General features: G+C 40.5%; 9 non-coding genes across 9 annotated transcripts; all 9 read left to right on the plus strand.

Moving 5' to 3' along the window:
* The first annotated feature begins 257 nt into the window (after positions 1-257).
* Positions 258-376, plus strand: LOC141350660 (5S ribosomal RNA). The gene has a single exon (XR_012358798.1). It is a non-coding gene; the product is annotated as a 5S ribosomal RNA (ribosomal RNA).
* A 1,765-nt stretch (positions 377-2,141) lies between these two features.
* LOC141350661 (5S ribosomal RNA) lies at positions 2,142-2,260 on the plus strand. Its single transcript, XR_012358799.1, has one exon. It is a non-coding gene; the product is annotated as a 5S ribosomal RNA (ribosomal RNA).
* A 1,753-nt stretch (positions 2,261-4,013) lies between these two features.
* LOC141350662 (5S ribosomal RNA) lies at positions 4,014-4,132 on the plus strand. Its single transcript, XR_012358800.1, has one exon. It is a non-coding gene; the product is annotated as a 5S ribosomal RNA (ribosomal RNA).
* A 1,753-nt stretch (positions 4,133-5,885) lies between these two features.
* LOC141350664 (5S ribosomal RNA) lies at positions 5,886-6,004 on the plus strand. Its single transcript, XR_012358802.1, has one exon. It is a non-coding gene; the product is annotated as a 5S ribosomal RNA (ribosomal RNA).
* A 1,753-nt stretch (positions 6,005-7,757) lies between these two features.
* LOC141350665 (5S ribosomal RNA) lies at positions 7,758-7,876 on the plus strand. Its single transcript, XR_012358803.1, has one exon. It is a non-coding gene; the product is annotated as a 5S ribosomal RNA (ribosomal RNA).
* A 1,749-nt stretch (positions 7,877-9,625) lies between these two features.
* Positions 9,626-9,744, plus strand: LOC141350666 (5S ribosomal RNA). The gene has a single exon (XR_012358804.1). It is a non-coding gene; the product is annotated as a 5S ribosomal RNA (ribosomal RNA).
* Positions 9,745-11,517: 1,773 nt separating this feature from the next.
* On the plus strand, positions 11,518-11,636 carry LOC141350667 (5S ribosomal RNA). The gene has a single exon (XR_012358805.1). It is a non-coding gene; the product is annotated as a 5S ribosomal RNA (ribosomal RNA).
* Positions 11,637-13,385: 1,749 nt separating this feature from the next.
* On the plus strand, positions 13,386-13,504 carry LOC141350668 (5S ribosomal RNA). Its single transcript, XR_012358806.1, has one exon. It is a non-coding gene; the product is annotated as a 5S ribosomal RNA (ribosomal RNA).
* Positions 13,505-15,253: 1,749 nt separating this feature from the next.
* On the plus strand, positions 15,254-15,372 carry LOC141350669 (5S ribosomal RNA). Its single transcript, XR_012358807.1, has one exon. It is a non-coding gene; the product is annotated as a 5S ribosomal RNA (ribosomal RNA).
* Positions 15,373-15,932: the final 560 nt, after the last annotated feature.

Here is a 15,932-nt window from a genome sequence, read left to right on the forward strand (position 1 = left end):
GTCTGTTGCGTCCGGGTCTTCTTTGTCCATAACACATACTCCTCCGGACAAAACATTAATAAAACATGCCTGTCATTGCCCTGCTTCCCTGGGTCGTAACTTTTATTTAATGTAGTTTTAATGTTTTACTTTACGTTTATTTATTTATTTATTTATTTATTTATTTAATTAATTAATTAATCTATGTATTTAAATATCTTTTAGTTTTTATACACGTATGGGCATTGTTTAAGAGGCTCGTTTTGACAGCGTCTCTCGCTTACGGCCATACCACCCTGAGCACGCCCGATCTCGTCCGATCTCGGAAGCTAAGCAGGGTCGGGCCTGGTTAGTACTTGGATGGGAGACCGCCTGGGAATACCAGGTGCTGTAAGCTTTTGTCTTTGTCACTTTTCTCCTTTTTACTTCGTTCGCCGCATTTGCTTTCCGGATTCTGCATTGGTTTGTCTTTTCTCCGTCTGTGCGCCAGTCAGAGGATCCGCTCAGTCTCGTCTTTACCCCCCTCCTCCGGCAGGGGGCGGTCAGAGGCTTCCTTTTGGGCTTTTTGCTCAGTGCCCACAGCAGCACGGGGCAGAGGAGCGGTCATTAACAGAGCGCTGCCTGTGTTGCAGGGGATTTGACGCCATTCACGTGTAAGAACGAGCGTATGTGCTGCATGGTCTGTTCTTTCAAGGGCAAAAGTTAGTTAATTTAACCCACCCCCATTCGTTTGCTCCTCTGTAAAGGACAGCGGCTGGGTTAACGAGACACTGCATAAATCATAAGCAGTTGTTAACACCATTACAACGTGCACTCTTTACAAAGCTGTCAAATATTTTTGCGTATCTGTTATTATCACTATTTAGCAAAGACTTTTCATTTTCTATGAATGAATGCTGTGACTAAAAGCTGGCATGGTTTTTATCTATCTATCTATCTATCTATCTATCTATCTATCTATCTATCTATCTATCTATCTATCTATCTATCTATCTATCTATCTATCTATAAACATTTATTCAGTTTTTTACTTGATACATTTATTTATTTATTTATTTATTTATGTATTTGATTTACACAATCATTTATTATTAATTCATTTATTTCTATTTATTAAATTGTCGATTTATTTATTTTTAGTAATTTAATTTATTTTCTATTTAATTATTTATTGATATTTATTGTTACGTTCCTGTGTGAGTTTTGCGTGTTTCTGTCTCTTTCCAGCGATCCGTACCTGCATTCTTCTCAAATCCGTTCATTGGCTGTTTCTGGGGAATCCCGATGACGTCATTCATACCTATACCAATCCCGTTACACGGAATTATGCGAAGCCCATCGCCGTCCCGTTCGCCAGCTTTTTTTGTTTTGTTTTTTGCTGAAATAATGTACCCCATTTTGTTCTGTCGTTCAAACAGTCTCAGTACATTATTGTTTGTGTTTTTTAAAGCTTCGGAACGCCTATTTGTTCTCCCCTGTCCTCTTGTTTGTTACTTTCTCCCCTCGGATGTCTTGTTTGTTTGTTCGTTGGGAGAGCCGGACAGGTATGGATGTCACGTGACGTAGGCTACACTATGCCTTCACGTGGAATTTATAGCTGCCAAATAGAGCGTGTGCCACCCGCTGTACGTTTTGTGATTTTGTTAGCCGGAGTAGGTTAGTTAGGGCGTTGCTGACGCTGAAGATTTATCTATAATTGTTTTCTTTTGTAGATGGAGAGCTTACGTATAGCTAGAGTGTGTACTGGTATTTTCTTGGCGTTTTATGTGGCACGGCTCTTGTCCCTTCTCCCCTCACAACTGTGCACGTGTTCGCTTTCTATGAATAAATATTGTTCCCACTACCCCTTTCACTGGACTTAAGCCCTGCACCTGTATTTGTGTATAATAAACCACTTGGCATCGTAGACGTCTGTTGCGTCCGGGTCTTCTTTGTCCATAACACATACTCCTCCGGACAAAACATTAATAAAACATGCCTGTCATTGCCCTGCTTCCCTGGGTCGTAACTTTTATTTAATGTAGTTTTAATGTTTTACTTTACGTTTATTTATTTATTTAATTAATTAATTAATTAATTAATTAATCTATGTATTTAAATATCTTTTAGTTTTTATACACGTATGGGCATTGTTTAAGAGGCTCGTTTTGACAGCGTCTCTCGCTTACGGCCATACCACCCTGAGCACGCCCGATCTCGTCCGATCTCGGAAGCTAAGCAGGGTCGGGCCTGGTTAGTACTTGGATGGGAGACCGCCTGGGAATACCAGGTGCTGTAAGCTTTTGTCTTTGTCACTTTTCTCCTTTTTACTTCGTTCGCCGCATTTGCTTTCCGGATTCTGCATTGGTTTGTCTTTTCTCCGTCTGTGCGCCAGTCAGAGGATCCGCTCAGTCTCGTCTTTACCCCCCTCCTCCGGCAGGGGGCGGTCAGAGGCTTCCTTTTGGGCTTTTTGCTCAGTGCCCACAGCAGCACGGGGCAGAGGAGCGGTCATTAACAGAGCGCTGCCTGTGTTGCAGGGGATTTGACGCCATTCACGTGTAAGAACGAGCGTATGTGCTGCATGGTCTGTTCTTTCAAGGGCAAAAGTTAGTTAATTTAACCCACCCCCATTCGTTTGCTCCTCTGTAAAGGACAGCGGCTGGGTTAACGAGACACTGCATAAATCATAAGCAGTTGTTAACACCATTACAACGTGCACTCTTTACAAAGCTGTCAAATATTTTTGCGTATCTGTTATTATCACTATTTAGCAAAGACTTTTCATTTTCTATTAATGAATGCTGTGACTAAAAGCTGGCATGGTTTTTATCTATCTATCTATCTATCTATCTATCTATCTATCTATCTATCTATCTATCTATCTATCTATCTATCTATAAACATTTATTCAGTTTTTTACTTGATACATTTATTTATTTATTTATTTATTTATGTATTTGATTTACACAATCATTTATTATTAATTCATTTATTTCTATTTATTAAATTGTCGATTTATTTATTTTTAGTAATTTAATTTATTTTCTATTTAATTATTTATTGATATTTATTGTTACGTTCCTGTGTGAGTTTTGCGTGTTTCTGTCTCTTTCCAGCGATCCGTACCTGCATTCTTCTCAAATCCGTTCATTGGCTGTTTCTGGGGAATCCCGATGACGTCATTCATACCTATACCAATCCCGTTACACGGAATTATGCGAAGCCCATCGCCGTCCCGTTCGCCAGCTTTTTTTGTTTTGTTTTTTGCTGAAATAATGTACCCCATTTTGTTCTGTCGTTCAAACAGTCTCAGTACATTATTGTTTGTGTTTTTTAAAGCTTCGGAACGCCTATTTGTTCTCCCCTGTCCTCTTGTTTGTTACTTTCTCCCCTCGGATGTCTTGTTTGTTTGTTCGTTGGGAGAGCCGGACAGGTATGGATGTCACGTGACGTAGGCTACACTATGCCTTCACGTGGAATTTATAGCTGCCAAATAGAGCGTGTGCCACCCGCTGTACGTTTTGTGATTTTGTTAGCCGGAGTAGGTTAGTTAGGGCGTTGCTGACGCTGAAGATTTATCTATAATTGTTTTCTTTTGTAGATGGAGAGCTTACGTATAGCTAGAGTGTGTACTGGTATTTTCTTGGCGTTTTATGTGGCACGGCTCTTGTCCCTTCTCCCCTCACAACTGTGCACGTGTTCGCTTTCTATGAATAAATATTGTTCCCACTACCCCTTTCACTGGACTTAAGCCCTGCACCTGTATTTGTGTATAATAAACCACTTGGCATCGTAGACGTCTGTTGCGTCCGGGTCTTCTTTGTCCATAACACATACTCCTCCGGACAAAACATTAATAAAACATGCCTGTCATTGCCCTGCTTCCCTGGGTCGTAACTTTTATTTAATGTAGTTTTAATGTTTTACTTTACGTTTATTTATTTATTTATTTATTTATTTATTTAATTAATTAATTAATCTATGTATTTAAATATCTTTTAGTTTTTATACACGTATGGGCATTGTTTAAGAGGCTCGTTTTGACAGCGTCTCTCGCTTACGGCCATACCACCCTGAGCACGCCCGATCTCGTCCGATCTCGGAAGCTAAGCAGGGTCGGGCCTGGTTAGTACTTGGATGGGAGACCGCCTGGGAATACCAGGTGCTGTAAGCTTTTGTCTTTGTCACTTTTCTCCTTTTTACTTCGTTCGCCGCATTTGCTTTCCGGATTCTGCATTGGTTTGTCTTTTCTCCGTCTGTGCGCCAGTCAGAGGATCCGCTCAGTCTCGTCTTTACCCCCCTCCTCCGGCAGGGGGCGGTCAGAGGCTTCCTTTTGGGCTTTTTGCTCAGTGCCCACAGCAGCACGGGGCAGAGGAGCGGTCATTAACAGAGCGCTGCCTGTGTTGCAGGGGATTTGACGCCATTCACGTGTAAGAACGAGCGTATGTGCTGCATGGTCTGTTCTTTCAAGGGCAAAAGTTAGTTAATTTAACCCACCCCCATTCGTTTGCTCCTCTGTAAAGGACAGCGGCTGGGTTAACGAGACACTGCATAAATCATAAGCAGTTGTTAACACCATTACAACGTGCACTCTTTACAAAGCTGTCAAATATTTTTGCGTATCTGTTATTATCACTATTTAGCAAAGACTTTTCATTTTCTATTAATGAATGCTGTGACTAAAAGCTGGCATGGTTTTTATCTATCTATCTATCTATCTATCTATCTATCTATCTATCTATCTATCTATCTATCTATCTATCTATCTATAAACATTTATTCAGTTTTTTACTTGATACATTTATTTATTTATTTATTTATTTATGTATTTGATTTACACAATCATTTATTATTAATTCATTTATTTCTATTTATTAAATTGTCGATTTATTTATTTTTAGTAATTTAATTTATTTTCTATTTAATTATTTATTGATATTTATTGTTACGTTCCTGTGTGAGTTTTGCGTGTTTCTGTCTCTTTCCAGCGATCCGTACCTGCATTCTTCTCAAATCCGTTCATTGGCTGTTTCTGGGGAATCCCGATGACGTCATTCATACCTATACCAATCCCGTTACACGGAATTATGCGAAGCCCATCGCCGTCCCGTTCGCCAGCTTTTTTTGTTTTGTTTTTTGCTGAAATAATGTACCCCATTTTGTTCTGTCGTTCAAACAGTCTCAGTACATTATTGTTTGTGTTTTTTAAAGCTTCGGAACGCCTATTTGTTCTCCCCTGTCCTCTTGTTTGTTACTTTCTCCCCTCGGATGTCTTGTTTGTTTGTTCGTTGGGAGAGCCGGACAGGTATGGATGTCACGTGACGTAGGCTACACTATGCCTTCACGTGGAATTTATAGCTGCCAAATAGAGCGTGTGCCACCCGCTGTACGTTTTGTGATTTTGTTAGCCGGAGTAGGTTAGTTAGGGCGTTGCTGACGCTGAAGATTTATCTATAATTGTTTTCTTTTGTAGATGGAGAGCTTACGTATAGCTAGAGTGTGTACTGGTATTTTCTTGGCGTTTTATGTGGCACGGCTCTTGTCCCTTCTCCCCTCACAACTGTGCACGTGTTCGCTTTCTATGAATAAATATTGTTCCCACTACCCCTTTCACTGGACTTAAGCCCTGCACCTGTATTTGTGTATAATAAACCACTTGGCATCGTAGACGTCTGTTGCGTCCGGGTCTTCTTTGTCCATAACACATACTCCTCCGGACAAAACATTAATAAAACATGCCTGTCATTGCCCTGCTTCCCTGGGTCGTAACTTTTATTTAATGTAGTTTTAATGTTTTACTTTACGTTTATTTATTTATTTATTTATTTATTTATTTAATTAATTAATTAATCTATGTATTTAAATATCTTTTAGTTTTTATACACGTATGGGCATTGTTTAAGAGGCTCGTTTTGACAGCGTCTCTCGCTTACGGCCATACCACCCTGAGCACGCCCGATCTCGTCCGATCTCGGAAGCTAAGCAGGGTCGGGCCTGGTTAGTACTTGGATGGGAGACCGCCTGGGAATACCAGGTGCTGTAAGCTTTTGTCTTTGTCACTTTTCTCCTTTTTACTTCGTTCGCCGCATTTGCTTTCCGGATTCTGCATTGGTTTGTCTTTTCTCCGTCTGTGCGCCAGTCAGAGGATCCGCTCAGTCTCGTCTTTACCCCCCTCCTCCGGCAGGGGGCGGTCAGAGGCTTCCTTTTGGGCTTTTTGCTCAGTGCCCACAGCAGCACGGGGCAGAGGAGCGGTCATTAACAGAGCGCTGCCTGTGTTGCAGGGGATTTGACGCCATTCACGTGTAAGAACGAGCGTATGTGCTGCATGGTCTGTTCTTTCAAGGGCAAAAGTTAGTTAATTTAACCCACCCCCATTCGTTTGCTCCTCTGTAAAGGACAGCGGCTGGGTTAACGAGACACTGCATAAATCATAAGCAGTTGTTAACACCATTACAACGTGCACTCTTTACAAAGCTGTCAAATATTTTTGCGTATCTGTTATTATCACTATTTAGCAAAGACTTTTCATTTTCTATGAATGAATGCTGTGACTAAAAGCTGGCATGGTTTTTATCTATCTATCTATCTATCTATCTATCTATCTATCTATCTATCTATCTATCTATCTATCTATCTATCTATCTATAAACATTTATTCAGTTTTTTACTTGATACATTTATTTATTTATTTATTTATTTATGTATTTGATTTACACAATCATTTATTATTAATTCATTTATTTCTATTTATTAAATTGTCGATTTATTTATTTTTAGTAATTTAATTTATTTTCTATTTAATTATTTATTGATATTTATTGTTACGTTCCTGTGTGAGTTTTGCGTGTTTCTGTCTCTTTCCAGCGATCCGTACCTGCATTCTTCTCAAATCCGTTCATTGGCTGTTTCTGGGGAATCCCGATGACGTCATTCATACCTATACCAATCCCGTTACACGGAATTATGCGAAGCCCATCGCCGTCCCGTTCGCCAGCTTTTTTTGTTTTGTTTTTTGCTGAAATAATGTACCCCATTTTGTTCTGTCGTTCAAACAGTCTCAGTACATTATTGTTTGTGTTTTTTAAAGCTTCGGAACGCCTATTTGTTCTCCCCTGTCCTCTTGTTTGTTACTTTCTCCCCTCGGATGTCTTGTTTGTTTGTTCGTTGGGAGAGCCGGACAGGTATGGATGTCACGTGACGTAGGCTACACTATGCCTTCACGTGGAATTTATAGCTGCCAAATAGAGCGTGTGCCACCCGCTGTACGTTTTGTGATTTTGTTAGCCGGAGTAGGTTAGTTAGGGCGTTGCTGACGCTGAAGATTTATCTATAATTGTTTTCTTTTGTAGATGGAGAGCTTACGTATAGCTAGAGTGTGTACTGGTATTTTCTTGGCGTTTTATGTGGCACGGCTCTTGTCCCTTCTCCCCTCACAACTGTGCACGTGTTCGCTTTCTATGAATAAATATTGTTCCCACTACCCCTTTCACTGGACTTAAGCCCTGCACCTGTATTTGTGTATAATAAACCACTTGGCATCGTAGACGTCTGTTGCGTCCGGGTCTTCTTTGTCCATAACACATACTCCTCCGGACAAAACATTAATAAAACATGCCTGTCATTGCCCTGCTTCCCTGGGTCGTAACTTTTATTTAATGTAGTTTTAATGTTTTACTTTACGTTTATTTATTTATTTAATTAATTAATTAATTAATTAATTAATCTATGTATTTAAATATCTTTTAGTTTTTATACACGTATGGGCATTGTTTAAGAGGCTCGTTTTGACAGCGTCTCTCGCTTACGGCCATACCACCCTGAGCACGCCCGATCTCGTCCGATCTCGGAAGCTAAGCAGGGTCGGGCCTGGTTAGTACTTGGATGGGAGACCGCCTGGGAATACCAGGTGCTGTAAGCTTTTGTCTTTGTCACTTTTCTCCTTTTTACTTCGTTCGCCGCATTTGCTTTCCGGATTCTGCATTGGTTTGTCTTTTCTCCGTCTGTGCGCCAGTCAGAGGATCCGCTCAGTCTCGTCTTTACCCCCCTCCTCCGGCAGGGGGCGGTCAGAGGCTTCCTTTTGGGCTTTTTGCTCAGTGCCCACAGCAGCACGGGGCAGAGGAGCGGTCATTAACAGAGCGCTGCCTGTGTTGCAGGGGATTTGACGCCATTCACGTGTAAGAACGAGCGTATGTGCTGCATGGTCTGTTCTTTCAAGGGCAAAAGTTAGTTAATTTAACCCACCCCCATTCGTTTGCTCCTCTGTAAAGGACAGCGGCTGGGTTAACGAGACACTGCATAAATCATAAGCAGTTGTTAACACCATTACAACGTGCACTCTTTACAAAGCTGTCAAATATTTTTGCGTATCTGTTATTATCACTATTTAGCAAAGACTTTTCATTTTCTATGAATGAATGCTGTGACTAAAAGCTGGCATGGTTTTTATCTATCTATCTATCTATCTATCTATCTATCTATCTATCTATCTATCTATCTATCTATCTATCTATAAACATTTATTCAGTTTTTTACTTGATACATTTATTTATTTATTTATTTATTTATGTATTTGATTTACACAATCATTTATTATTAATTCATTTATTTCTATTTATTAAATTGTCGATTTATTTATTTTTAGTAATTTAATTTATTTTCTATTTAATTATTTATTGATATTTATTGTTACGTTCCTGTGTGAGTTTTGCGTGTTTCTGTCTCTTTCCAGCGATCCGTACCTGCATTCTTCTCAAATCCGTTCATTGGCTGTTTCTGGGGAATCCCGATGACGTCATTCATACCTATACCAATCCCGTTACACGGAATTATGCGAAGCCCATCGCCGTCCCGTTCGCCAGCTTTTTTTGTTTTGTTTTTTGCTGAAATAATGTACCCCATTTTGTTCTGTCGTTCAAACAGTCTCAGTACATTATTGTTTGTGTTTTTTAAAGCTTCGGAACGCCTATTTGTTCTCCCCTGTCCTCTTGTTTGTTACTTTCTCCCCTCGGATGTCTTGTTTGTTTGTTCGTTGGGAGAGCCGGACAGGTATGGATGTCACGTGACGTAGGCTACACTATGCCTTCACGTGGAATTTATAGCTGCCAAATAGAGCGTGTGCCACCCGCTGTACGTTTTGTGATTTTGTTAGCCGGAGTAGGTTAGTTAGGGCGTTGCTGACGCTGAAGATTTATCTATAATTGTTTTCTTTTGTAGATGGAGAGCTTACGTATAGCTAGAGTGTGTACTGGTATTTTCTTGGCGTTTTATGTGGCACGGCTCTTGTCCCTTCTCCCCTCACAACTGTGCACGTGTTCGCTTTCTATGAATAAATATTGTTCCCACTACCCCTTTCACTGGACTTAAGCCCTGCACCTGTATTTGTGTATAATAAACCACTTGGCATCGTAGACGTCTGTTGCGTCCGGGTCTTCTTTGTCCATAACACATACTCCTCCGGACAAAACATTAATAAAACATGCCTGTCATTGCCCTGCTTCCCTGGGTCGTAACTTTTATTTAATGTAGTTTTAATGTTTTACTTTACGTTTATTTATTTATTTATTTATTTATTTATTTAATTAATTAATTAATCTATGTATTTAAATATCTTTTAGTTTTTATACACGTATGGGCATTGTTTAAGAGGCTCGTTTTGACAGCGTCTCTCGCTTACGGCCATACCACCCTGAGCACGCCCGATCTCGTCCGATCTCGGAAGCTAAGCAGGGTCGGGCCTGGTTAGTACTTGGATGGGAGACCGCCTGGGAATACCAGGTGCTGTAAGCTTTTGTCTTTGTCACTTTTCTCCTTTTTACTTCGTTCGCCGCATTTGCTTTCCGGATTCTGCATTGGTTTGTCTTTTCTCCGTCTGTGCGCCAGTCAGAGGATCCGCTCAGTCTCGTCTTTACCCCCCTCCTCCGGCAGGGGGCGGTCAGAGGCTTCCTTTTGGGCTTTTTGCTCAGTGCCCACAGCAGCACGGGGCAGAGGAGCGGTCATTAACAGAGCGCTGCCTGTGTTGCAGGGGATTTGACGCCATTCACGTGTAAGAACGAGCGTATGTGCTGCATGGTCTGTTCTTTCAAGGGCAAAAGTTAGTTAATTTAACCCACCCCCATTCGTTTGCTCCTCTGTAAAGGACAGCGGCTGGGTTAACGAGACACTGCATAAATCATAAGCAGTTGTTAACACCATTACAACGTGCACTCTTTACAAAGCTGTCAAATATTTTTGCGTATCTGTTATTATCACTATTTAGCAAAGACTTTTCATTTTCTATGAATGAATGCTGTGACTAAAAGCTGGCATGGTTTTTATCTATCTATCTATCTATCTATCTATCTATCTATCTATCTATCTATCTATCTATCTATCTATCTATCTATCTATCTATCTATCTATCTATAAACATTTATTCAGTTTTTTACTTGATACATTTATTTATTTATTTATTTATTTATGTATTTGATTTACACAATCATTTATTATTAATTCATTTATTTCTATTTATTAAATTGTCGATTTATTTATTTTTAGTAATTTAATTTATTTTCTATTTAATTATTTATTGATATTTATTGTTACGTTCCTGTGTGAGTTTTGCGTGTTTCTGTCTCTTTCCAGCGATCCGTACCTGCATTCTTCTCAAATCCGTTCATTGGCTGTTTCTGGGGAATCCCGATGACGTCATTCATACCTATACCAATCCCGTTACACGGAATTATGCGAAGCCCATCGCCGTCCCGTTCGCCAGCTTTTTTTGTTTTGTTTTTTGCTGAAATAATGTACCCCATTTTGTTCTGTCGTTCAAACAGTCTCAGTACATTATTGTTTGTGTTTTTTAAAGCTTCGGAACGCCTATTTGTTCTCCCCTGTCCTCTTGTTTGTTACTTTCTCCCCTCGGATGTCTTGTTTGTTTGTTCGTTGGGAGAGCCGGACAGGTATGGATGTCACGTGACGTAGGCTACACTATGCCTTCACGTGGAATTTATAGCTGCCAAATAGAGCGTGTGCCACCCGCTGTACGTTTTGTGATTTTGTTAGCCGGAGTAGGTTAGTTAGGGCGTTGCTGACGCTGAAGATTTATCTATAATTGTTTTCTTTTGTAGATGGAGAGCTTACGTATAGCTAGAGTGTGTACTGGTATTTTCTTGGCGTTTTATGTGGCACGGCTCTTGTCCCTTCTCCCCTCACAACTGTGCACGTGTTCGCTTTCTATGAATAAATATTGTTCCCACTACCCCTTTCACTGGACTTAAGCCCTGCACCTGTATTTGTGTATAATAAACCACTTGGCATCGTAGACGTCTGTTGCGTCCGGGTCTTCTTTGTCCATAACACATACTCCTCCGGACAAAACATTAATAAAACATGCCTGTCATTGCCCTGCTTCCCTGGGTCGTAACTTTTATTTAATGTAGTTTTAATGTTTTACTTTACGTTTATTTATTTATTTATTTATTTATTTATTTAATTAATTAATTAATCTATGTATTTAAATATCTTTTAGTTTTTATACACGTATGGGCATTGTTTAAGAGGCTCGTTTTGACAGCGTCTCTCGCTTACGGCCATACCACCCTGAGCACGCCCGATCTCGTCCGATCTCGGAAGCTAAGCAGGGTCGGGCCTGGTTAGTACTTGGATGGGAGACCGCCTGGGAATACCAGGTGCTGTAAGCTTTTGTCTTTGTCACTTTTCTCCTTTTTACTTCGTTCGCCGCATTTGCTTTCCGGATTCTGCATTGGTTTGTCTTTTCTCCGTCTGTGCGCCAGTCAGAGGATCCGCTCAGTCTCGTCTTTACCCCCCTCCTCCGGCAGGGGGCGGTCAGAGGCTTCCTTTTGGGCTTTTTGCTCAGTGCCCACAGCAGCACGGGGCAGAGGAGCGGTCATTAACAGAGCGCTGCCTGTGTTGCAGGGGATTTGACGCCATTCACGTGTAAGAACGAGCGTATGTGCTGCATGGTCTGTTCTTTCAAGGGCAAAAGTTAGTTAATTTAACCCACCCCCATTCGTTTGCTCCTCTGTAAAGGACAGCGGCTGGGTTAACGAGACACTGCATAAATCATAAGCAGTTGTTAACACCATTACAACGTGCACTCTTTACAAAGCTGTCAAATATTTTTGCGTATCTGTTATTATCACTATTTAGCAAAGACTTTTCATTTTCTATGAATGAATGCTGTGACTAAAAGCTGGCATGGTTTTTATCTATCTATCTATCTATCTATCTATCTATCTATCTATCTATCTATCTATCTATCTATCTATCTATCTATAAACATTTATTCAGTTTTTTACTTGATACATTTATTTATTTATTTATTTATTTATGTATTTGATTTACACAATCATTTATTATTAATTCATTTATTTCTATTTATTAAATTGTCGATTTATTTATTTTTAGTAATTTAATTTATTTTCTATTTAATTATTTATTGATATTTATTGTTACGTTCCTGTGTGAGTTTTGCGTGTTTCTGTCTCTTTCCAGCGATCCGTACCTGCATTCTTCTCAAATCCGTTCATTGGCTGTTTCTGGGGAATCCCGATGACGTCATTCATACCTATACCAATCCCGTTACACGGAATTATGCGAAGCCCATCGCCGTCCCGTTCGCCAGCTTTTTTTGTTTTGTTTTTTGCTGAAATAATGTACCCCATTTTGTTCTGTCGTTCAAACAGTCTCAGTACATTATTGTTTGTGTTTTTTAAAGCTTCGGAACGCCTATTTGTTCTCCCCTGTCCTCTTGTTTGTTACTTTCTCCCCTCGGATGTCTTGTTTGTTTGTTCGTTGGGAGAGCCGGACAGGTATGGATGTCACGTGACGTAGGCTACACTATGCCTTCACGTGGAATTTATAGCTGCCAAATAGAGCGTGTGCCACCCGCTGTACGTTTTGTGATTTTGTTAGCCGGAGTAGGTTAGTTAGGGCGTTGCTGACGCTGAAGATTTATCTATAATTGTTTTCTTTTGTAGATGGAGAGCTTACGTATAGCTAGAGTGTGTCCTGGTATTTTCTTGGCTTTTTATGTGGCACGGCTCTTGTCCCTTCTCCCCTCACAACTGTGCACGTGTTCGCTTTCTATGAATAAATATTGTTCCCACTACCCCTTTCACTGGACTTAAGCCCTGCACCTGTATTTGTGTATAATAAACCACTTGGCATCGTAGATGTCTGTTGCGTCCGGGTCGTCTTTGTCCATAACACATACTCCTCCGGACAAAACATTAATAAAACATGCCTGTCATTGCCCTGCTTCCCTGGGTCGTAACTTTTATTTAATGTAGTTTTAATGTTTTACTTTACGTTTATTTATTTATTTAATTAATTAATTAATTAATTAATTAATCTATGTATTTAAATATCTTTTAGTTTTTATACACGTATGGGCATTGTTTAAGAGGCTCGTTTTGACAGCGTCTCTCGCTTACGGCCATACCACCCTGAGCACGCCCGATCTCGTCCGATCTCGGAAGCTAAGCAGGGTCGGGCCTGGTTAGTACTTGGATGGGAGACCGCCTGGGAATACCAGGTGCTGTAAGCTTTTGTCTTTGTCACTTTTCTCCTTTTTACTTCGTTCGCCGCATTTGCTTTCCGGATTCTGCATTGGTTTGTCTTTTCTCCGTCTGTGCGCCAGTCAGAGGATCCGCTCAGTCTCGTCTTTACCCCCCTCCTCCGGCAGGGGGCGGTCAGAGGCTTCCTTTTGGGCTTTTTGCTCAGTGCCCACAGCAGCACGGGGCAGAGGAGCGGTCATTAACAGAGCGCTGCCTGTGTTGCAGGGGATTTGACGCCATTCACGTGTAAGAACGAGCGTATGTGCTGCATGGTCTGTTCTTTCAAGGGCAAAAGTTAGTTAATTTAACCCACCCCCATTCGTTTGCTCCTCTGTAAAGGACAGCGGCTGGGTTAACGAGACACTGCATAAATCATAAGCAGTTGTTAACACCATTACAACGTGCACTCTTTACAAAGCTGTCAAATATTTTTGCGTATCTGTTATTATCACTATTTAGCAAAGACTTTTCATTTTCTATGAATGAATGCTGTGACTAAAAGCTGGCATGGTTTTTATCTATCTATCTATCTATCTATCTATCTATCTATCTATCTATCTATCTATCTATCTATCTATCTATAAACATTTATTCAGTTTTTTACTTGATACATTTATTTATTTATTTATTTATTTATGTATTTGATTTACACAATCATTTATTATTAATTCATTTATTTCTATTTATTAAATTGTCGATTTATTTATTTTTAGTAATTTAATTTATTTTCTATTTAATTATTTATTGATATTTATTGTTACGTTCCTGTGTGAGTTTTGCGTGTTTCTGTCTCTTTCCAGCGATCCGTACCTGCATTCTTCTCAAATCCGTTCATTGGCTGTTTCTGGGGAATCCCGATGACGTCATTCATACCTATACCAATCCCGTTACACGGAATTATGCGAAGCCCATCGCCGTCCCGTTCGCCAGCTTTTTTTGTTTTGTTTTTTGCTGAAATAATGTACCCCATTTTGTTCTGTCGTTCAAACAGTCTCAGTACATTATTGTTTGTGTTTTTTAAAGCTTCGGAACGCCTATTTGTTCTCCCCTGTCCTCTTGTTTGTTACTTTCTCCCCTCGGATGTCTTGTTTGTTTGTTCGTTGGGAGAGCCGGACAGGTATGGATGTCACGTGACGTAGGCTACACTATGCCTTCACGTGGAATTTATAGCTGCCAAATAGAGCGTGTGCCACCCGCTGTACGTTTTGTGATTTTGTTAGCCGGAGTAGGTTAGTTAGGGCGTTGCTGACGCTGAAGATTTATCTATAATTGTTTTCTTTTGTAGATGGAGAGCTTACGTATAGCTAGAGTGTGTACTGGTATTTTCTTGGCGTTTTATGTGGCACGGCTCTTGTCCCTTCTCCCCTCACAACTGTGCACGTGTTCGCTTTCTATGAATAAATATTGTTCCCACTACCCCTTTCACTGGACTTAAGCCCTGCACCTGTATTTGTGTATAATAAACCACTTGGCATCGTAGACGTCTGTTGCGTCCGGGTCTTCTTTGTCCATAACACATACTCCTCCGGACAAAACATTAATAAAACATGCCTGTCATTGCCCTGCTTCCCTGGGTCGTAACTTTTATTTAATGTAGTTTTAATGTTTTACTTTACGTTTATTTATTTATTTATTTATTTATTTATTTAATTAATTAATTAATCTATGTATTTAAATATCTTTTAGTTTTTATACACGTATGGGCATTGTTTAAGAGGCTCGTTTTGACAGCGTCTCTCGCTTACGGCCATACCACCCTGAGCACGCCCGATCTCGTCCGATCTCGGAAGCTAAGCAGGGTCGGGCCTGGTTAGTACTTGGATGGGAGACCGCCTGGGAATACCAGGTGCTGTAAGCTTTTGTCTTTGTCACTTTTCTCCTTTTTACTTCGTTCGCCGCATTTGCTTTCCGGATTCTGCATTGGTTTGTCTTTTCTCCGTCTGTGCGCCAGTCAGAGGATCCGCTCAGTCTCGTCTTTACCCCCCTCCTCCGGCAGGGGGCGGTCAGAGGCTTCCTTTTGGGCTTTTTGCTCAGTGCCCACAGCAGCACGGGGCAGAGGAGCGGTCATTAACAGAGCGCTGCCTGTGTTGCAGGGGATTTGACGCCATTCACGTGTAAGAACGAGCGTATGTGCTGCATGGTCTGTTCTTTCAAGGGCAAAAGTTAGTTAATTTAACCCACCCCCATTCGTTTGCTCCTCTGTAAAGGACAGCGGCTGGGTTAACGAGACACTGCATAAATCATAAGCAGTTGTTAACACCATTACAACGTGCACTCTTTACAAAGCTGTCAAATATTTTTGCGTATCTGTTATTATCACTATTTAGCAAAGACTTTTCATTTTCTATGAATGAATGCTGTGACTAAAAGCTGGCATGGTTTTTATCTATCTATCTATCTATCTATCTATCTATCTAT

Source organism: Misgurnus anguillicaudatus, chromosome 18, assembly GCF_027580225.2.
Source record: "Misgurnus anguillicaudatus chromosome 18, ASM2758022v2, whole genome shotgun sequence".
Lineage (NCBI taxonomy): Eukaryota > Metazoa > Chordata > Actinopteri > Cypriniformes > Cobitidae > Misgurnus > Misgurnus anguillicaudatus.